General features: G+C 40.6%; 1 protein-coding gene and 1 long non-coding RNA gene across 32 annotated transcripts in view; one reads left to right on the top strand and one right to left on the bottom strand.

The window, feature by feature from the left end:
• Positions 1-24082, top strand: part of nrxn1a (neurexin 1a) — a 1876207-nt gene that overhangs the window by 524050 nt on the left and 1328075 nt on the right. The window lies entirely within an intron of this gene.
• Positions 10688-13471, bottom strand: LOC148148962 (uncharacterized). Its single transcript, XR_015758294.1, has 3 exons — positions 13377-13471; positions 12961-13008; positions 10688-10967 (listed from the first exon to the last, which is right to left on the bottom strand). It is a non-coding gene; the product is annotated as an uncharacterized LOC148148962 (long non-coding RNA).

The following is a 24082-nucleotide window of genomic DNA, read 5'->3' as shown; positions in this document are numbered from 1 at the left end:
TTTATTCCTGCTCCTTCTTTTTCTATGTTCCTATTTTCCTATATGTATCCTCTAAGGATAAAATTTGGATTTCTTACTTTGAATGTTATGTTGTTTCACGTGAGTGAACAAATGCATAAGGCATATTACACTTTCCAAAGTGCTTGATGAACCCTGAACAACAGTCAACTCCTTCAAGACTAGACAACTATCCACTGTGGAATAGAGGACCTACAAGATAATTATTCTCTGGGACCATAAACTGCACAGACACGATGTGATTTTCATGCATAATATGAACCCAAATTCATACCATTGAATAAGATAACTTCACTCCCTTTGGTCTTCTTTTGTTTTCATTTCAGGAAGGACCAAAGGGAATATTAAAAATATAAATTAAGTTTCCTATTTTGTCAAAGGCAAGCATCCAATATACCTTATTGTAGCCAAGACATAGCGTCCTATATGGTAACTGCCAGAGGAAAATTGCTGTCCGAATCATCTGGTAGATTTATTATATAGTTATCAGGAATCACTGCAAATGAAAGCAATCAGTTAAAACCTTGTTAATTTCAGATAAGCAGATGCCAAATGTTTTGAGAACCCTTTCAATACACCAATATATTACTAACACCTTCGGGCGCATTCAAAATATGCAGTACAACATGGAGAGGAGGGGGTGATATCTGAAACCGGTAAATATAACCTTCATAAGAAGTAACAATTACACAATTTATGCAAAACATGCAACAATTCCTGGCATGAAACATGAAACTCAACAAAGGATATAAGCTAGCAACGTTGGTTTCATCATCATGAGGGTAGAAGATCTCGATTGTTCTTTTGTCCTTTCTTTGTGAGTGTTGATGACACTCTTCAGTTGCTGCAGTGACAGATTTGAAGCAAAGTTGTTATGGTTTTCTTCAGACTGTAGATATGTAGAATGACAACACCTAAAGCTATAATATTGGCAGTGGTAAGGTATAAAGGTGTTGCAGCACCAAAGTAATAGTATTAGCTACTGTTTTGGGTGCAAGACTGAGATTTAAAAATAAATATGCATTCAATTGCATTATTTAAATTTGTTAATTTTCACTGGTTAAAAGTCATCTGATGTAACTTAGTGTTTATTGTAATGTAGACACTCTGAGGGAAACCAGTGGCGACTCTGCAATTAACACAGAAAACAATAGTTTTCACTATATTTCCGTACGTGACAATAATCTAATCTAATATGTGTATCTACTTTGTATGCCCAGGAGATTGTTAGGTACTGTTGAGCCTTTTTATATTTTTTACCTATAATCACATAATGATAATGCTAATGCAGTTCCCACATGGATCAATACACCATCACTTCAGTCTTTGACATTATTCAACAATTGCCAAGGCTTTGAACTAAGATGCTTTCATGCAAATTTGTGTTTGTCCTTCTGTAAGAAAATGTTGTTTATTGTAATAAGACAGAAATACAATATTTTAAGCACTGAAGCTAAAAATAATTTCTTGGATTTGATATCGGGTTGAATGTGACGATTGTCACGTTTATATAATCCATTCAGGAGAGAAGACCACTAAAGCAAAATAGTTGGAGCTCCACTAGAATTGTTTGGGAAAGTGTTAGGAACAATGTGTTGTGTTTTTCCTACATTTTGTTATGTTGGAACTGTGTAGCAGAAACTCTTTTGCTTCCATCATTAAAGCTCATTTGCTGTCGTATTGTTTGTAGTGAAAATATAACAAGTTTTTAGCACCAGTTTCCTTTAATAGCAACTTCCAAACTTATATCTCCATCACTTTGAAGGGCATGGACAGCAGATGCATGGGTGTACCTGTTAGTTCTTTTCCAAATCAGGCACCATCCTGAAGTTGATTTTCTTATTCAGTTGTGGGGTGTGGGCATCACTGGCTGGCCCAGTTTCCCATCCTGAGTTGCCCTTGAACTGAGTGGCTTGCTGGGTCATTTCAGAGGGCATTTGACAGTCATCAACATTGCTATACATCTGGAGTCACATGTAGGCTAGACCAGGTGAGGATGGCGGATTCCTTCCCTGAAGGACATTAGTGAACTATATTACTGTTTATTTACTGTTCCTTGGTTCATATCCTGGAACTCCATCACTGAGAGTATTGGGTGTAAATCTACACCTACAAAGATTCAAGATAGCCATCATTGCCAGCTTTATAAGGCCAATAAGGGACAGTAAGAAATGTTGGCCTTTCCCATGCTGTCCACATATTGTGAATAAATTAAAGTTAAATGAAAGAAAACACACAGCTTTTCTTGACTTTTCTAAATTTTAACAGAAGCATTTATTGGAGAACCATTCTATTCATTAATACTTGATGATATTTCTAAATCTGTTTTACAAGAATAAATATTTCCTGCTGGGCTCAGCATGCACACTGTTCTGTACCGACCCCATGCTTCACTGCCAGTGACTCATTTGTCTCATTTTGGTATATCGGCATTCGTAAAGTACTTGAACACAATGGGTTTCAATAATAAGACCGACTTCTAATTGGGAATTTTAGGTCATTGGCAGTGTTAAATTCAATTTACTCTTGTTGAAAATTGCAGGTTTTTTCTGCTTGGGTGGTAAATTGACACAATTATGATTACATTATTATCAGATAACTTTAACGTCTGTAACTGAAAAAAAATATATGTGCTAGTTTGTGGAGATATGGAGACCTGGATTTTTGCCAAGCTGAGATAACTCAGGAACCCTTTAAAATGGTGGGTAAGTCCTACTTCCAGGATTACTACATCTGTTCCCAGACTGTCGAATTTTCAACAATACCTTTTAAAAAAATTGGCCCTTCGAATCTGAATCAGTACTTCTCCATGTTGAACAATTTTTGGAGGAAGCACCAAAGGTGGCCAAAATGTCCTCTGGGTGCAGGATTTCAGTGCCTACACCAAGAGTGACTCGGGAGCAGCACTGATCAACCTGGTCAGAGCTTCTAGACTGGGTCTGTGGCAGGTGGTGAGGGAACCAACATGAGGGAAAAACATACTTGACCTCATCCTTACCAATCTGTTGGCTGCAGATGCATTTATCAATGACAGTATCGGTAAGACTGATCACCTCACTGTCCTTGTAGAGACAAAGTCCCGCCTTCAAATTGAGAATACACTATCATCATGCTAAATGGAACAGACATCGAACAGATCTAGAAACCCAGGGGCCATCAACAGCAACAAAATTGTACTCCAGCACAATTTGCAACCTCATAGCCTGACATATCCCTACTCAACCATTATCATCAAGCGAGGGGATCAACTCTGGTTCAATAGAGAGTGCAGAAGGCCATGCCAGAAGCAGTATCAGGCAAATTTGAAAATGAGATGTCAACCTAGTGAAGCTACCAAGCAGTGTGCCAAATAGCAAAAGCAGCAGGTGATAGAGCTAAGTAGTCCTACAACCAACAGGTCGGATCTAAGCTCTGCAGTCCTGCCACAACCAGTCATGAGTGGTGGTAGAAAATTCTCCAAATCACTGGAGGAGGCTCCATAAACATCCCATTCTCAAAGATGGAAGAGTGCAGCAAATCAGTGCAAAAGATAAGGGCAGATGCATTTGCAGCAATCTTCAACCAGAAGTGCCGAGATCTATCACTGCAGGAATTCCTCAGGATAGTATCCTTGGCCTAACCATCTTCATCAATGACCCTCCCTTCATCACAAAGTCAGAAATGTGGATGTCCACCGATGATTGCACAATGTTCAGCAATATTCACAACTCCTCAGATACTGAAGCAGTCCATGTTCAAATGCAACAAGATCTGGACAGTTTCCAGGCTTGGACTGACAAGTAGTAAGTAACATTCGCACCATAGAAATGCAAGGCTATGACCATTACTAATAAGAAAGAATCTAACCAGCACTTCTTGATTCAATAGTGTTACCATCACTGAATCCCTCACTATAAACATCCTTTGGGTTACCATTGACAAGATACTCACTGCATAAACATAGTGGTGACAAGAGCAGGTCAGAAGCTCAGAATATTGTGGCGAGTAACTTACCTCCTGACTCCCAGACCCCTGTCCACCATCTATGAGGCACAAGTCAGGAGTGTGATGCAATACTCCCCACTTGTGTGGATGAATGCAGTCCCAACAGCAGTCAAGAAACTTGACACCAGCCAGGACCAACCAGTCCACTTGTTTGGCACCACATCTACAAGCATCCATTCCTTCCACCACCAATGCTCAGTAGCAGCAGTGGGTACGATCTACAAAATGGACTGTAGAAATTCACCAAAGATCCTAAGGCAACACCTTCCAAACTCATGACCACTTCCATCTAGAAGGGCAAAGGCAGCTGATACATTGCAACATCACCATCTGCAAGTTCAACTCCAAGCCACTCACCATCCTCACTTGGAAATATATTGCCATTACTTCACTGGTACTGAATCAAAAAGTTCCTGTGGCAAGTGGATTGTAGTGGTTCAAGATGGTAACTCACCACCACCTTCTCAAGGGCAACTGAGGAAGTGCAATAAATGCTAGCCAGCCCATGATGCAGGAATCCCATGAATGAGTTTCAAAAATTTGAGATCTTCATTCTCTATTATGTTCATGTCATCCATAAATAACAGAACTTCTATTCTACTATTTTCTAATTTCCTATCCTTTTAATCTGTCCTGTGCCTATCAGAATTCAGACTTCAATCTATATAAACCCGTAGCCATTTCTCTACAATGCCTATCAGCTCATATTTAGTTTTATTTGTGTTCTCTATTCGGCTGTTCATTTTTAAATGCTATGTTCATTCAGATAGAGAGGGCAGAAGTTTACATTTTATTGTCTAGATGAGAGTTGTGTCAAGTTTTTTTTTTAGGGTTCTGTGTTTTGAGACCTCGCAATATTTCTTGCCATGTTTTGCCAAGCTCACTTCATTAACTATCTACCTATTCCTGATGGTGTCCCCCTTGTCTGATTCTAGCTCCATTGTACCATGCACTGTTCCCAGAACAATGTGCCACTCAGTGGACATTCACCAGGAGAGCTGCATTCTTTCTGGCTGTGCCACTCTGTCTCCAGTGCCCACCTCAGCTGGTCATTGTTCAGTCGGAGAATGTCTTGGACAGGCAAACAATGAGAAAAGTCCAAAAATAAGTTTTGATTTGTGACTAATAAAAATAAATCACAAACAAAACAAATAGAGGCTCATCCTAAAAATGCAAACCAAATGCTGGTACAGGTATCTTGATCAAAAGCCATTCTACATTCCATTGTCTGTTGCACTCAGCTCTTATCAACTGGAAACATGTCAATCAGGTCTGGTCTAGCATGTAGTGTCTCACATAGCTGAGCTCTGTCATGCACAAGGAGAGTTTTCTGTTCCCAGTGTCCTTGTTGTTTCCTCAGAACAAGACTGCTCCTGTTCTCCTGGTTCCTCAGCATGCATCACATTACCTCACTGCCTGCTTCAATTGTGCAGAGCATAGCATGTTAGGGTAATGGGACTGTACTGGAGAGCCACCCCCAGATCGCAGATCACCTGAACATAAAAGCAGTGGAACTTTGTCATGCGTCTGCAGTGATTGTACCTTTCAACTGGGGAGAACCCAGCTATGTCCCCGACTCCTATTGCCTGCACTGCAGCGTTGACCTCCTCAGCAACAAAACAAATGAACCAGTCTGATCTTTCAGAAATTGCATTGGTCACCATCCTGATGCATCTGTGGGTGCAAGACTCAGAGAATCCACACAGGTTACTTGGCACTGCCTGGAGTGCGCCATTTCACAGCAACTGGGGCAGGGTGGTCTCCCAGTGCTGCAGCTCTCAGGCCCTGCTCCACTGTCCAGCATAATTCCTCAGTCATCCCCAAGATTTAGAGTCGGGGGCAATTAATGGTGTCCGCCTGTGGAACCCATCCACAACTGAGGGACCCTGCACTGTGACCTCTCCCTAAGATGGCTGCTCCTTATCCTATATGGCACGCTGCTGTACTTGACCTATATTTTGTTCCCAAGTTCTGCTTTACCCACTTTCGCCTTAGGAAGGCAGCTACAGTGACCAATGGATATCCCATCAGGGCAAGGTGAAGGATTCTTGGTGGAAAATGATCTTGTTTGAAGCATTAGGAGTGACAAGGGTGCTTAGGTGTCAGGTGAGTCAATGTTGGCATGCCACACAGGTGAAAGCTGCCTGCAGTCTTCCACACAGTGAGGCATACAACACCCAATAACGAGGGCAAAGTCTCCATCATTCATGCAACTTCAGCATGTGCACTAACTTTGTAAAGCCACACACTGGTAGAGCAACATTATAATCAAACGGGAGTGCCTACTATGCTCTGACTCCTGTTTCATCCCAGATATACATCAATCATTCAACTTTTTATTGCATTCATTGTAAACCATTATCAATCTGACGTGACAGATTATAAAATGACAGTCTGCATCATAGAATCCCACAGTGTGGAATCAGGCCCTTTAGCCCAACAAGTCCACGCTGACCCTCCAAAGAGTAACCCACCCAGATCTATTCCTCTACATTTATCCTGAATGATGCTCCAAACCTACACACCCCTGAACACTATGGGCAATTTAGCATGGCCAATTCCCCTAACCTGCATATCTTTGAACTATGGGAGGAAACTGGAGCACCCAGAGGAAACCCATGCAGACACAGATAGTCAGCAGAGGCTGGAATCGAACTTGGGTTCCTGGCGCTCTGAGACAGCTTTGCTAACCACTGAGCCACCGTGATCTCTCTGTTGCTCCTACAAATCCCTGTTTACATTATCCTCAATGTTCAAAGCACCGACCACCAGGTCTGTGTTCGTCCCAGACCATCAATTGTATTTGATGAGCATTCATAGACTTGACTGAGCAGACTGTTGTGTATGCAGCTCCCTGACTGAGGATGAAGTTACCCATATTGCTGGTGTTGACCCACAAGGACTGACTACTGCATTCTCTGCACTGTAGTCAGACAGACCTCCTGACTGTGAACGGCCCAAGCAGATGATTGACCATGGCCAAGTCTCTTGGCTGTGTACAGACTCTGCCTGTGACTGAAAATATCATGATTCCCTGACAGATCATGGGCTTGATTGGACTGAGAATTGGCCCGCACACACTTTCAGATGTTACCAATTAGAGTCATAGAGTCATGGAGATGTACAGCATGGAAACAGACCCTTCAGTCCAACCTGTCCATGCCGACCAGATATCACAACACAATCTAGTCCCACCTGCCAGCACCCGGTCCATATCCCTCCAAACCCTTCCTATTTATACACACATCCAAATGCCTCTTAAACATTGCAATGATACCAGAATCCACCACATCCTCTGGCAGCTAATTCCATGCACATACTACGCTCTGCGTGAAAAAGTTGCCCCCTAGGTCTCTTTTATATCTTTCCCCTCTCACCCTAACCTATGCCGTCTAGTTCTGGACTCCCCAACCCCAGGGAAAAGACTTTGTCTATTTATCCTATCCATGCCCCTCATAATTTTGTAAACCTCTATAAGGTCACCCCTCAGTCTCCGGCGCTCCAGGGAAAACAGCCCCAGCCTGTTCAGCTTCTCCCTGTAGCTCAGATCCTCCAACCCTGGCAACATCCTTGTAAATCTTTTCTGAACCCTTTCAAGTTTCACAACATCTTTCCGATAGGAAGGAGACCAGAATTGCATGCAATTTTCCAACAGTGGCCTAACCAATGTCCTGTACAGCCACAACATGACCTCCCAACTCCTGTACTCAATACTCTGGCCAATAAAGGAAAGCATACCAAACGCCTTCTTCACTATCCTATCTACCTGCAACTCCACTTTTAAGGAGCTATGAATCTGCACTCCAAGGTCTATTTGTTCAGCAACACTCCCATCCTGTCCCTCAGGATTCCTTCTAACAACTTGCCCACCACCGAGGTCAGGCTCACTGGTCTATAGTTCCCTGGCTTGTCTTTACCACCCTTCTTAAACTGTGGCACCACGTTTGCTAACCTCCAGTCTTCCGGCACCTCACCTATGACTATCGATGATACAAATATCTCAGCAAGAGGCCCATCAATCACTTTTCCAGCTTCCCACAGAGTTCTCGGGTACACCTGATCAGGTCCTGGGGATTTATCCACTTTTAAATGTTTCAAGACATCCAGCACTTCCTCCTCTGTAATCTGGACATTTTGCAAGATGTCACCATCTATTTCCCTACAGTCTATATCTTCCATATCCTTTTCCACAGTAAATACTGATGCAAAATATTCACTTAGTATCTCCCCCATTTTCTGTGGCTCCACACAAAGGCCGCCTTGCTGATCTTTGAGGGGCCCATTCTTTCCCTAGTTACCCTTTTGTCCTTAATATATTTGTAAAACCTCTTTGGATTCTCCTTAATTCTATTTGCCAAAGCTATCTCATGTCCCCGTTTTGCCCTCCTGATTTCCCTCTTAAGTATACTCCTACTTTCTTTATACTCTTCTAACGATTCACTCGATCTATCCTGTCTATACCTGACATATGCTTCCTTCTTTTTCTTAACCAAACCCTCAATTTCTTTGGTCATCCAGCATTCCCATATCTACCAGCCTTCCCTTTCACCCTGACAGGAATATATTTTCTCTGGATTCTTGTTATCTCATTTCTGAAGGCTTCCCATTTTCCAGTCGTCCCTTTACCTGCGAACATCTGCCTCCAATCAGCTTTCAAAAGTTCTTGCCTAATACCGTCAAAATTGCCTTTTTTCAAATTTAGAACTTCAACTTTTATATCTGGTCTATCCTTTTCCTTCACTAATTTGCTTGAATAAATGTACAGTGTGCTTGCCATGCAGACAGTGGGCATGTGTTTTTGATGTTCGATTAACATCTTGGTGTGGCATTCACAATGACAACATGCATCTCCCTCCACCACCTCCCCACATCACACCCCAGAAACAGACCTCAGTGATGAACATGACAAGCAGCCAGTCTGTTTGACTGTGCAAAAGAGCACATCAATATGTCAATATGGATAGCAGTTAGCCTGTGGTTATCAGGCATGGTATGGCATGGCAAGGCGAGGCATACAGGTAGGAACAAAGTAAACAGGACTCAGAGAGTCGGCATGCAGCTGGGTGCCTGTTACTTATGCAAAGTATCCTAGAAGGAGCCTTTCCATGCTGTTTGTTGGTTGTAAGTCTGTGGTTTCTGAGTGGCCTGCATAAGGAGAGCTTCCATAATTGTCATGAGGGATTGGCAACTGTAGGATACCCATGGCCATGAACAAGGGGTGTATGCAGCCGGTAGCCATTGATTGTACCTGGAGATGGTGATCGACATGGAGACCGGTAGCAGCCAATGCCAAGCTGCGGATGCCAGGTACCCGCTCTGACTAACGTGGGGAGAATTCTGAACACCCAGCTTGTTTGGGAAGATATGAAGCTGAATTTGAATGAGGTGAATCGTGGTGTTAGTAAGGCATTTAACAAGCAATAATTGGCAACTTTCCACTGCCCAGTGAGAAGCTCACCTCGCCTCCCGGTGAACGGAGCGTGTTGTTCTGACGGCAAGATCAGCCTTGCTGGATTTCTTTGTCAAATTCTGCCTCAAATCACATCATGGTCAATAACAATCAAGCCCCAATAGAATTCTGGCCAGAGTCTTGCAACTCATTTTTATACATTCTAGTCCTATCTGTTGGCTTACTCTCAGTCTTTTCATATCACGGTCTGTCTATCATTTCCCATATTGCTACCATTTCTCTTTGACGTCAGCTCTGGTTTGGTTTGTCACATTTTTTCACAAATTTGTTCATTTGACCCCACTATTTGGAATAAAATCCTCTCCACTTCCCTGATTGTCTTTCAAGAACACTGGCCCCAGTGTGATTCACGTGGAGACTGCCATTTCGATGGAGATCTCACATCCGTAGTACTGAGACTTTTGCCTCACAGACCAAAATCCACTTCTCCCACAGCAGTCTTGGAGCAATACATTCATCTTCTAATCTAATTTTCCTTCTGCAAATATGTGTGTGGTTCAGATAATAATGCAGAGATTATAACCTTTGAGATCCTCCTTCTCATTTTGATTCCCAGCTCCTCATGTTCTCAATGCAGCATCTCTTTCCCTGTCTTGTCCATGTTCTTAGTTCTTATCTGGACCAGAGCAGCTGGATCCTTCCTCTCCCACTGCAGATCCATCTGCAGCTCTTAAATGATAGCCCAAAACCTGGCACTGGGTAGGCAACACAACTGTATGCACATGCACTCTTTGCTGCAGAAGACTGTGTCAATCCCTCTTACTATACCTTCTATTTCCATGTTCCCTAACAGACCATTTCTATCTTCTGATGGGGATAATACTTTTAATGTGGTAAATTCACTTTTCATGAAAGTATTTTGGCTTCTTTTTTCAGGAACAACTCAATTCTTTCTCCCATAATTGATCACTACATTGTCCACTGATTGAGTAGTTTCTTGCTTTCTTCTCGATCTAGGGGGCAATCAACTTATCAGTGATATAAGATACATCTCTGGTGAATCGTAACAGAGGAGTCCAGTGTCTTATATAACAAACTAGTTTATTTAACAATAGCGATAAGTACAGTGTACATTGACATGCTAGACTCGAAACATTAGCTTGCTCTCTATCCATGGATACTGCCTGACTTGCTGTGATCACCAGCATTTGTTGTTTTCAACATGGTCGGCATAATTACTTTAGAATAACAGGAGTGCTGTGGAACACAGGAAGACATGCAGATTACCTTTGTCTTCATCCAAAGACTGTGACATCCACCAATTTGGTTGACCTTAATGCAGCATCAAACTTAACTCCTCCAGAACTATTACTTTACATATTAGTGTATTAAACAAGAGGTTTAATCCATTGGATAGCATGCTGCTTAAGAAGAATTCTTTGTCAGATTGTCAAGTTTCTTGAGCGTTGTTGCAGATGCACCCTCCAGGCATTTGTAGTGTATTCCATCATATTCATGGTTGGTAGTTCTACTCCAAGGATATACAGTCTGTTATCTATTTTTAGAACCAGAACTATTGTCACTGAAGAAGCAGCCACACAAGAATAATAATCTTAAATCCCTAAGAACATTTTTGTGAAGTGTTTTATTTTAGGAAAGAATATTCGTAATCCATTTGATCATTGTTCATCTCAACCAAACTGACCAAACTTAACAAAAATTGATAGTGTACAATGGCTCACTCATAAAATATTAGTGATAGATTTCCACTTTGCATGCAATCTTTGATTGAGCATCAATCACACCCATTCTGAATTGTCTCCTGCGACTTTCTCTTTAAACATAACTGTATATCATCAAAGTCTGTTGTGCATGTCTGCAATCTGTTAGCACTTTAAAATGTAGTTATGAAAGATCTCTTCAAAAATATTATTTGATGCTGTGGTTCTGTTCGCCGAGCTGGAAGTTTTTGTTGCAAACGTTTCGTCCCCTGGCTAGGCGACATCATCAGTGCTTGGGAGCCTCCTGCGAAGCGCTTCTTTGATGTTTCCTCCGGTGTTTATAGTGGTCTGTCCCTGCCGCTTCCGGTTGTCAGTTTCAGCTGGTCGTGTCATTTCGTGGCTAGTTGATGTTCATGTATGCGGATTGTTAGCTGTCTTCCTGTTTGTCCTATATAGTGTTTTGTGCAGTCCTTGCATGGTATTTTGTACACTACATTAGTTTTGCTTATGTTGGGTATCGGGTCCTTCGTTCTGGTGAGTTGTCTGAGCGTGGCTGTTGGTTCATCAACAGATGCCTAAGAGAAAGACCACTGAACGAGGACATACCACAACCAAAAGGACTAGCCACACTACCATACATCAGGAGCATCTCAGAACTGACAGCCAGACTACTGCGACCCCTAGGACTCATAACGGCACACAAACCAACAGCCACGCTCAGACAACAACTCACCAGAACGAAGGACCCGATACCCAACATGAGCAAAACTAATGTAGTGTACAAAATACCATGCAAGGACTGCACAAAACACTATATAGGACAAACAGGAAGACAGCTAACAATCCGCATACATGAACATCAACTAGCCACGAAACAACACGACCAGCTATCCTTAGTAGCCACACACGCAGACAACAAGCAACATGAATTCGACTGGGACAACACTACTATCATAGGGCAAGCCAGACAGAGAACAGCCAGGGAATTCCTAGAGGCATGGCATTCATCCACAAACTCCATCAACAAACACATCGACCTGGACCCAGTATACCAATCACTACAGCGGACAGCTGAAACTGACAACCGGAAGCGGCAGGGACAGACCACTATAAACACCGGAGGAAACATCAAAGAAGCGCTTCGCAGGAGGCTCCCAAGCACTGATGATGTCGCCTAGCCAGGGGACGAAACGTTTGCAACAAAAACTTCCAGCTCGGCGAACAGAACCACAACAATGAGCACCTGAGCTACAAATCTTCGCACAAACTTTGATTATTTGATGCATTTAAGAATAGTAGCCTAATGCATTTTGATGAATACAGCTGAAGTGGGTTTGTAACACAATAAAAACAATAAAATCCACCACCTTTGAATAAACCAATTTTACATCACTGAAAACAATCTTTGAAAATAGGTATCAACATTTTTCTGTGTGAGATCAGGTTTTGTAGTGGTCATTTTTATTGTACTTTCAAACAAATATTACATTCAAAAAATTTCTTAATGTATATATTTGTGTTTTTCAATGCAAAAGCATCAGTTTAATATTTAAAGCCTCCTCAAAAACTTAGAAGCTATTACAATTAATAAAAACCTCCATTTGTGATCAATTCACTTTTGAGGCTTAACCAGCATAAACCTAATGCTATCAGAAAATACAATGAAAGCTCTAGTTGCACTGAATTAAATTTGCACTTAACATTTGTAGCACTTACATTGATGTTGAAGGAATGGCTGCAAAAAAAATTAGGAACTCCACTCTCAATTTTATGCTCTAGTAAGTTTTATATTTGTCAAGGAATAATTTATCTCACGTAAGTACTTACATTCTGCATGGTTCATTATTTGGGTGATCACCAAATCACGTTAGTTGGCTTGAAGACAAAAAAAACCTACATTTCAGGAAGCTGTTTTAGAGTGGTTATGGACTTTTGATTGAATATGTTCAAGATCCATTGTGCTTTCAAAGGCAGATTTCAGTGTTTTGTTAGTATAGCCTTGAGATATGTAAGTGCCAATGAGATACAAGTTGACCAACTTAAGTGACCTGAGCGCAGGTTCACATGGTGGTCTCAATGAAATAGAGTTCTTAAAAATATGGGTGCTATTATTGCCTATTAATTCAGAGTTGTTGCAGTTTATAAAATTTTCAGTGATAGATTCAGATGGAACAACAGGTTTAAATTCATCTCGAGGCATTTTAATAAAATGATGCAAAAGTTTTTGCATATTACAAAAATACCTCTTTTACGTGTCGATTATGCATCATTCCATCACACTTTTGTGCAGCTCATGTAGACTTTCTTGTTCCAATGCGTCCACATTTTCTTGTCTGTTATGCTTGCTGAGTCCAAATTGCAAAATTTGGAAAACAAACCAGTAGAAGAACTGATTAGTTTCTTTTTTCTTAATTTGTAAGGCTGGAGGATCTTACTAGATATTTACAGCACAGAAATAAGTCATTCACTTCATCATGTTCACACTGGTCAATAAAGATCTGACACCATTAATCCCATTTTCCAGCTTTTGGTCCATAGCCCTGGGGGCTATGGCAACAGATACAAGAATATCAATGAATTTCATAAATGTTACAAAAGTTTCTTACTTAACCACCCTTCCAACAGTGAATTCCAGACTCCCACCACTTTTGAGCAAAAGAAAATTTCTCCTCAATTCTCCTCTGACCCTTCTTCCTCTTAAATCTTTATCCCCTGGTATTGACCCTCTACTAGTGGAAATGGTTTCTGTCCAACCTGTCTGTGCTCCACATAATCTTGTAGACCACTATCAGGTCCCCTCTCAAACTTCACTGTTCCCAGGAAAACAACTCCAGTTTATCCAATCTTACTTTATCGTTCAGACCCTCCAGCCCCAGTAGCATTCATATTAATCTCCTCTGTATCCTCACATCATTTCTATAACTTAAAAAAAAGTTGTGGATGCTGGAAATCAGAAACAAAATTACAAATTGCTGGAAACCTCTGCTTCCTCTCTCGAGATGCAGCCAGAGGTTTTCCATCTATATCTAATTATATTTCACACCCTTCCTATGATATGGATTCCAAAACTGCACACAGTACTCCATTGTAGCCTAACCAGGATTTTATATTGTTAAAGCGTAACCTTCCTGCTCTTGTATTCTGTGCCTCAGCTAATATAGGCAGAACCACCTTATTCGGAACTGCTATCTTCACGGATCTGCAGACCAAGCTGTCTCTGAAGTTCAGGCTTTCCAGGGTCTTACGATTAAATCTGTTATCCTTTGCCTCGTTTTCTATCCTCAGGTTAATTCACAGCTTTCCAGGTTGAATTCCATTTGTCACTGCTCTACCCATCTGTTCAGTCTTTGATATCCCCCTGCAGTTTAGTCCATTCCTGCTCACATCTTACCACATAACTATTTTTTTGTGTCATCTGCAAACTTCTTGATCATATCCAGATTTAAATCCAAATAATTACTATACAGCAGGGAGCCCAGCATGGAGCCCTACAAATCCCCACTGGAAACAATTTTCTGGTCATAGAACCATCCCTTACCATCACCTTCTACTCTCAACCTTTATTAGGAAGGAACTGTGAATGGATTTGAATGTGCAGATGAAAATTTTAAACAGGAAACAACAGAGAACCTGAACCCACTATCAGTCAGCAGGCATAATGGTCACGGTAAGCAGGAGTTAATGTGTTGTTAGTCATGGACATCAGAGATTTCAAAGAACAGCAGGCCAAGGCAGAGGTGCAAAAAAATGATGTTAGTTGGGTGGAAGTAGTTTTTTTGTGTGATTAACTGATTATGGGAGTATAAAATCAGTTTGGAAGCAAATAGGATGCTGAGCCTGCAAGGGGTTGTCTTCAACTTACTATTTATTGAATTGGTAGAGAACAGAATTAGTCAGCATGATGTTTGTGTCAGAGCTCAAGGTAATAGATTTTATGTACCCAATGTTTAACTCCAGGAGACTGTCATTTATCTAGGTCGAGATACCATGCAATATATAAACAACACTGCAACTGTGGAGGCTTGAGAGGGGTGTTGAAAAGATAGAGCAGGTTCTCATTAGTACAATTACAAAACCTGATGCTATGACTACGATGTTATTATGGGAGATACTTTGTTCATGATCTGACAGGCAAGAACACATTCAAATAATGGCATTCTCACACTACAGGACAACAACAAAGTGACTTTTGGGAGCTTATCATAGTCTGAGAAAGACAAGAAGGGATAATGTGCATGAATCAAAGTGACAAATGATGTCATTTGTCAGATAAACTAGGGTCAACTGAGTACATTGGCAGGCTGAAAACAAGTTGGGAGGAAATTCTACCATGGAGCTCTCGGAAATGTGAGTACGATTTAGATCCCTTCAACACATGCAAGGACTTTGAAAATATGACCTCATAATTCAGTTCAATCCTTTTACCCTTGTTTTATGTCTGATTTATGTCTTATTATATTATTTTTCTGTGTTCTTCATGACAATCTCTGTGGTAATGAGTCTTGAAAACTCTGTTTTGACCCCATCACAAACTGTACTGCAGAAACACTGACATCTGGCCTCACTGTTTACAGCCATCACAATGAAAGTAAGAAAAATATAGAACATTAAAAATGGAACTGGTATATATAGCTGCATTGTGGACAGCTGGTGTAAACATAAGGACAGGTAGATTAGTCTGAACTCCTACAGAACTGCTATCTCCTGCTTTCATGTTTAATGACTGTGGCTGGAATTTCCTTCAAGCTATTCTGGTGCTCTGCTACTTTGTTTATGTGCATAATGTTATGCTTAACTCTTTAGAATCCTTGAGTATGTGACAGCTTTGCAGCCAAATTGCTGGAATGCTATTACCACTATCTGCTGATTCATATTGAATGATTTTGTGATATAATTGAAGTTTATATCTTGTGCCTATTTTAAAATTATCTTGCCAATCATCAGTACAATTCTCACTATTTACTAGCACAAAGTGTGTTTCTGATCAGTACTGAGTAAACACACTGAATGACTATGGTCATCATTAATATCTTATACTGTCGGTCTGATTAGTTGTGCTGCTATTAAAATATGAGGTTGTTGTGCTGGAAAAGCACAGCAGGTCAGGTAGCATTAGAGGAACAGGAGAATCGATGTTTCGGGCATAAATCCTTCATCCGGAATGAAGGGCTTATGCCTGAAATGTCAATTCTCCTGCTCCTCGGATGCTGCCTGACCTATTGTGCTTTTCCAGCACCACACCCTCTACTCTGATCTCCAGCATCTGCAGTCCTCATTTTCCCCTGCTTTTAGAATATAACTTTCCCAACTCAGAATTAGGATTAAAGTATAAATTGTTTATGTCAATTACTGTAACATACAAGAAGTTTAATTACTTATTAGTAATCATTAAAAGATTCTACTTAGAAAATTGTAGTTTTGTGATGTTAATAGACAATGTTATGCAGATTACTGGTTATGTCAAGTGTGTTGTTGCACATTATTTGAAATTCTGTATTCAGCAAATGAGTATATCCAACTGAAAGTGGGTCTTTGTAGAGTCTGCAGTCACATGAAGAAAGCATATTCTTATAATACTTCTGTTTATATATATGTCACTCTTTAGTTGTGATTTGTCTGATGTTCCAATGCACTTAAATATTCAAAAAATGTCTCATCCACCATTAATAGTTATCATATCAACTTACAGTTTGTCGTATTTTTGTTATTTCATTAAGCAGAATTGTTTCTCATTAATGAAAGTATTAAAGTAGTATTTTTATTGTAGAAGGAGTTGAAATAGGATGTGCCTATGATTACCCCGAGGAACTCCTGCAGTATCCTGAGATGATTAACCTCCAACAACCACAACCATCTTTCTAAGTTATGGGAGTTTACCCCTTGAATCCCATTGACTTCAGTTTTATAAATGCTCCTTCATACCACACTCAGTCAAATTCTGACTTGACGTCAAGGGTTGCCACTTAACACCTCACTTCTGGAATTCAACACTTTTATCCATTTTTGGATCAAGGCTTGAATTAAGTTTGAATGTAAGTGGTCTTGGCAGAAATCAAATTGAGCATCAGGAAGCAGTTTATTGGCGAGTAAATGCTCCTTGATAGCTGGTAGCCCTTTTCATCAGTTTGATGATGATTGAAAATAAATTATCAGGAAGAAACTGTTTAGTTTGAATTTGTCCTGCTTATTGTAGGCAGGACACAACTGAGCAAATTTCCATTTATGGTTGCATAAATTCCAATGCTGTAGTATGATTGGAATAGCTTTGCTCATGGTGCAGACAATTTTTGAGAAAGCCTTTTGTACTAAATCTTGGTTGTTCAGAGGCTATAGCCCTATTGGTATCCTTTGGGCAGAGCTGTTTCTTTGATATCACATGGGGTGAACTGAATTGACAAAAGGCTGGTGCCTGTGACACTGGGGATCTCAGAAGGAAGCCAAGATGAATCATCAAGTAGCACTTTTGGTTGAAGTTGTGGTGAATGCTTCAACATTTTCTTGATTTGCACTACAGATGAGGATGTTCTCGAGTCATCTCCACCGCATTAGTGACTTAATTGTTATTGATGTTCATAGCGGCACTCATAGTGGTATAATCAGATATGTTGACAATAAGATCACTTATTTCTGTCTGTAACTAGCTACTTCCTGTGAATAGACTGCATATTCTCTTTCATTATAGCATCACCAGGTTGGCACCTCGTATTTTGATATACTAGATGTTGGTTGTGGGTTGCACTGCCTCACTTCTGACAACTTCTTCCAAACCCTGACCTCCACCACATAAACAGACAAGAGAAAGCAAGTAAGTAGGAGCACAGCCACCTGCAAGTTTCCCTCCAAGCCACACACCATCCTGACTTGGAACTATATTGCTCTTTGTTTACCATCACTGTCAAAATCTCGAACCGTCTTCCTAACAACATTTTCTTTTCTTATTCATTCATGGGATGTGGATATTGCTGGCTGGGCTAGCATTCATTGTCCATCCATAATTGCAGTTAAGAAGTTCGTGGTGAACTACCTTGCTGAACCATTGCACCCTATGTGGCATAGGTAGATCTCCAATGCCATTAGAGAGGGAACTCCAGGATTTTAACCCAACGACACTGAAGAAACAATAATGTTTTTGCAAATCTGGATGGTAAGGGACTTAGAGAGGACCTTGCAGCAGTGATGTTCCATGTGTCTGCTACCCTTTTTCATCTAGATGATCATTGTGTGGGTTTGGAAAGTAGTGTCAAATTGTGGGTGTAGCTACAACATATGGACTACAGTGACTCAAGCACTTATCGCCATCACTTTCTGATGAGCGGTTAGGGATGAGCAATAAATCTGGCCTCGTGAGTGATGTCCACACCGTATGAAATAATAACTTTTCATTGAACCAAGTTGGTCCTTGGCTTAATTTTAAGGGTAGAGTAAGGGGTAGAGTAAGACCATTAGGTTACTGATGGAGGTGAAGTACAATTTTGTTGCTACTGATGGCCCTCAGTGGTTTGTTAGTTTTGAGTTATTAGTTTTAATCTGAATCTATCCTCTTTGTTACAGTGATACCACTGTGCTAATGTGATGGGCAATGTCCTCAGTGTGAAGATGGGATTTGGTCTGTGCAAGGACAGCATGATGGTCACAACTACCAATATAGTATTGTACAGATGAACTTGTATAAGCTAGATTGATGAGGACTGGGTCAGGAAGTTCCTGTCTCAACACCTACTGCAAGAACAGTTTGGCAGATAAGCACTTCAAAGCTGAATTAGCGGTGATACTTCTGAGTTACTCTTATTGAAATTCCCAACTCCGTATCCACTCTGTACCGCACCAACCTTCAATTTTTTGAATGATGTTCCATGTGGACAAGTACAGATTTATCTGTCTCAGGAGTGTGACACGTGATAACCAATAGAAGGTTTCTTGCCAATGTTTGACCCAATATCATGAGACTTCTGGATGCTGCCTGGACTGGAGGGCTTGCCTTATGAAGAAAGGTTGAATAAGCTTGGACTTTTCTCTCTAGAGAGGAGTAAGAAAGGAGACCTGATCGAGGTGTACAAAATAATGAGAGGAATAGATAGAGTCAATAGCCAGAGACTTTTCCCCGGGCAGGATTGACTGGTACGAGAAGTCATAGTTTGAAGATATTAGGAGGAAGGTACAAAGGAGACGTCAGAGGTAGGTTCTTTTCGCAGTGAGTTGTGAATGCATGGAATGCGTTGCCAGCTGAGGTGGTGGAAGCAAAGTCATTGGGGATATTTAAGCGACTGCTGGACATGCACATGGATAGCAATGAGTTGAGGGGTGCGTAGGTTAAGTTACTTTATTTTACATTAGGATTAAGTCTCGGTACAACATCGTGGGCCAAAGGGCCTGTTCTGTGCTATACTTTTTCTATGTTCATGAAGTCTGGAATCAATGTTAAACAGTCACAGGGCAACTTGCTCCTAACTGTATACCACTGCATCACCAGATCTCCTACATCTGTCTTGCTAACAGAGTAGGACATGCCCAGGAATGGTGACAGGACAGTCCAAGGTATGATTCTCTCAGTAGGTGTATGTACGGCAGAACCTTTGCAGGTAGTCCAGACGTTAGTGATGAAGACTTTTCACAAATGACCCAGTGATAAGTGTCTCAGGTACATCATTGCTGGTCCATTGTTTCTTTTTCTTATTTGACATTTCTGTAGCAGTTTGATACAACTGAGTGACTTGTGAGGCGAGTTTAGAAGCTGGTTAAAGGCCATCCCCTTTGCTGTGGTTCTGAAGTCACATGTACTAAGACGAAATAAAGATGGCAGATGGCTTTCTGTTAGGGGCATGAGTTAATCTGATGGGGTTTGATGATATCTGATTATTCATGGTCAACATTAGATATTTATTCCAGATTTATTTAGTTAATTAAATTTAAATTCCCCAAGCTGCAGAGGAGATATTTCTGGAGTATTAATTCAGGATTCTGTAATTACAATTGCAAACTCTCCTATGGCCCAGGATTGGCCAAGATTGCACTGGTCTGTGCAATCTTGGAGAAAACTCTTGGAAATATTAAACACATTTTTTTTGTCAATTTCTTTGAACATATCTCTTGAACAGATATAACAATATTGGCATGGGTGAGGCAAGTCTATTTGACTGACAGTCAGGCATTATTCATTGATTGATGAGTATTTTTATTTTCCAATTGGATAAGAAAGCAGTGAATCACAAGGATTGATGTGTTGGCCACCTGATGGCTGTAAAGTGGGGTAAATCATGCAATGGAAACTCCAGGAATAATCTTCTTCACATGTGGACCAGATTCATGGGATTTAGGTCAATATTTCCTCTAGAAAGGTAATGCAGATTCACAACAGGTCTAACTCACAGATTAGTCATGATAATTGAACTGAACACTGCAACTAACACATCAGACTTGACCCAACCCACCCATTACCATCTCCCAATCTTGTTCATCCTCCAAGCCTAACCCAACATTGCCATGACTTACCACCTTTGACTTAGCTGCCCACTTTGAGACCCAGCTACCCCCTGACCCTACTGCCTGTCTCAACACACGCTCAGAACCAACTACACCTCCCTGCCCTCCAAAACCCAACTGGACTGCATCCTCTGACACAACTATCCTTTGAACTGATCCAAATATTCCCGTGATCCATGTGTCCATCCTTGACTACACATCCGAACTTCTCGCTCATTTGCTCATTCACATATTTACTACCACACTCATCGATCAAAATGTTGAGACCTTGAAAAGCAGAGCAAGGTACAACAGCTAATGCTGTAAAAAGAGTCATGGCCTATCCATCCCTCAATTCTCCTGCACTCACTGGACATACCTTTTCTATTGCAGCACTGAAAATGGCAGCAGCAAGCTGTGATCGACGGTAAATGTTTTCCATGTTGCTTTTTCAGTGTTTAGTTGAAACAAGGTTTTGAAGTACTTGCTGTGCACACAAGTTCATACAAGGGAGATGGCTTACTCATCCATTAATGGCTAATGGCCATTAAAATACTCATCCATTAAAATACTTCATCCCCTTGCTTTCCTGTGACAGTACTTCACTAATTAACTGGTTTGCATGGAAAAGCAATTCAGAACAAGAGGTTTGTTGGAATTGACATTTTATCTTCAGAACATAGGAACAGGAGTAGGCTATTCATCCCATGGAGCCTGCCCCATCATTCAATATGATCATGGCTGATTGAACTCTTCAGTGCTATTTACCCACTCCATTCCCGTAACTGTCAGCATTGGTAATCAGGCACCTATTAACTACTATTTTATTTACACTCAAAGATTGAGCTTTTACAGCCCTTTATGTTACAGAATTCCAACCCTCTAGTGAAAAAAAAATCCCTCATCTGGAACCTAAGTGGCACCCCGTTTTTTAAAAAAATTGCATCTTGTCTATGGTTGCGGCTGTGTGTCATGGATATTAACTTTCCTGAATTGTTTTGATGATCTACCCTTATATGCCTGCTGCTTTTTTTTACATAAAATTTTGATTCACCGAACTATCTCGCCACAAGCTTGGAAAGTTACATACTTCATCTCTCCCTTCATTCTCTGCTACTCAGCACCTGGCCGTCAAAATAGGGTTTATATTGTTCACGACTCTCCATTCCCAAAATGAGCTGGCTCGAGAAACATCTATGCTGTGCTGACTTGCCTTTTCTTTAAAGCTGTAAGTGAGTGCTCAGCATTTTAAACAGGTGCTGGACGTGTTTATGGCAGGCAGAAATTCATTGGCTGGCTGTTTCTGCAGTCGTTAACGTGCACTTTGTATTGTACTAAATAAACTGGCAAGACTTCCAAATGACCTTTACAATATTGAAATACTGATAACAGTCTCCATGAACTCCTGATTCATAATGTGTAGATTGCAAGTAAAGACATTGCTGAAAAGTGCAGGAAAATAAGCAATGTAAGGTTTTTAATATACAGTTTAGCTATATCCCATGGTGTTGCGCACAGTTAGCCTGAGGAAAAAGCATGTCATTTAGCTGTGCTTGAAATAACTGGCTGAAAGAACAAGAGGCGTCATTGCAGTATTGTTTTCCTGCAGGTCACTGCACTATCCTGTGGAGGAACTAAGAATAGCTGTCATTACCGTCATTGAGTAAAACATTAGAGCAGAAAGAATGGTTTGGGTGGATGGCCCAAAAAAAACATTACTTATACTGAGACTAGGCTATAAGACAGACATGACTGGGAACTAAATATAGTAGGAAGAATAGAGAAAATGGTCATGAGGAAAGAGTGATATTAATGATTAAGGATGAAATCATTTCATTGATAAGAGAGGATATGATGAAAAGTAAGCAAGAGACTTTATGGGTTGACTTAAGACTGTAGTGAGAGCTCTGTAAAAGGCATCTGGTAGTAGATTGTGCAACTACAAAGATTAAACAAGTATATCAGAAAGGCAGTAGGTTTAAATGGTTTTTAAAATATTTTTTATGTGAATTGGGATAAACAGATTTGCACATTCCAGGAAGATGGTGCACTTTTTGTCTCCTGGAATGATTTCTGCAACAATCAGAAATGAGGATGTTTACTGATGATTACACAATGCTCAGAACCTCAAAGTAGCCTGTGTCCAGATGCAGTTAGATCCAAACAGTATTCATGAAAAGTAGCAAGTAACATTGCGGCACTCAACAAATTTGAGGCAATTTAATCTCCGGCCAGATAGAATCCAACCATCTCCCATTGAGTTTTAATGGCATTACCAACTTGCTCACCATCAACATCAACATCCTGGAGTAGTTACTATGGACCAGAAACTGAACTGGACCAACCATACTGTGTCTGCAAGAGCAGGTCAGAGATTGGGAATTTTGTGGTGAATAGCTCACCTGTGGCTTTCCAAAGTCTGTTAACCATTTACAAGGCACAAGCCAGAATCACAGTGGAATATTCTTCACTTTCGTGGCCATGTTCAGCTCCAAAAAAACATTCAAGAAGCTCAACACCCTTCAGGACAAATAGGCCCAGATGACTTGTTGCTTCATGACCTTTAAAGATTAACTCCCTCTGCCACTGACACACAGGTGCAGCAATGTGTTCCATGCATAAGATAGACTGCAGTGGCTCACCTAGGCACTTTCCACAGCACCCAAAACCCATAACCTGTACAAACTAGAATGATTAGAGCAGCAATTGCATGGGACCACCACCATTTACAGGTTTACCTTCTAGTCACGCACCATCCTGACTTTAAAATATATCAATATTCATTCAATATTACTGGGTTAAATTCTTTGAACTACCTTCTTAACAATACCATGTTTCTCCCTACACCACACGAAAAGCAATGGATCAAAAAGGCTGCTCACTACCACCTTCTCAAAGGTAAATAAGAATGGTCAGTAAATGCTGGCCTCACCAACAATGACCAAATCACTTGGATAAATAAATAAATAAAAGTCTTAGTTCCAAAAAGGGTCCAAATTAAATTTGGCAACAGGCAATGTATCAGATTTCAATCACAGCTTAATGGTTTGTGAACATTTATCTCATAATAATCATTATTTGATTGAGCTTAATATAATGTTTGAAAGACTGAAATGTGCGACAGTTCATTTACACAAGGATGATTAAAAGGGAGCCACATAACTAGAGAACGAGAAAAGGTTGTAAATTGAATCATGGGAGCAATGGATCAACTTTGGCAAGATGTGATAAATAGACATGAGGGAAACAGAGTAAAGTATTTGCAAAGGAAACGATAAACAGACCATGACAGGAAAGATAAGGCACTACCAATCCAGGAACAAATCAATAGATAAGGCTGGAGGTTACAAAGTAATAAAAGAACAAATTAAAGGTTCGGTATCAGGATGCGTTTGGCATCCAAAATAAAACTGATGAATTGATAGTGCAATTAGAAAAAAGCATAATCTGATAGCCATTCCAGAAAAATGACTGCAGGATTACATAGGTT

This window comes from Chiloscyllium plagiosum, unplaced genomic scaffold (genome assembly GCF_037043375.1).
Source record: "Chiloscyllium plagiosum isolate Xiang-an unplaced genomic scaffold, Cpla_swu_hap1 HiC_scaffold_10, whole genome shotgun sequence".
Taxonomy (NCBI): Eukaryota; Metazoa; Chordata; class Chondrichthyes; order Orectolobiformes; family Hemiscylliidae; genus Chiloscyllium; species Chiloscyllium plagiosum.
Note: the sequence above shows the minus strand (reverse complement) of the source record. Positions and strands in the feature narration are given on the sequence as shown.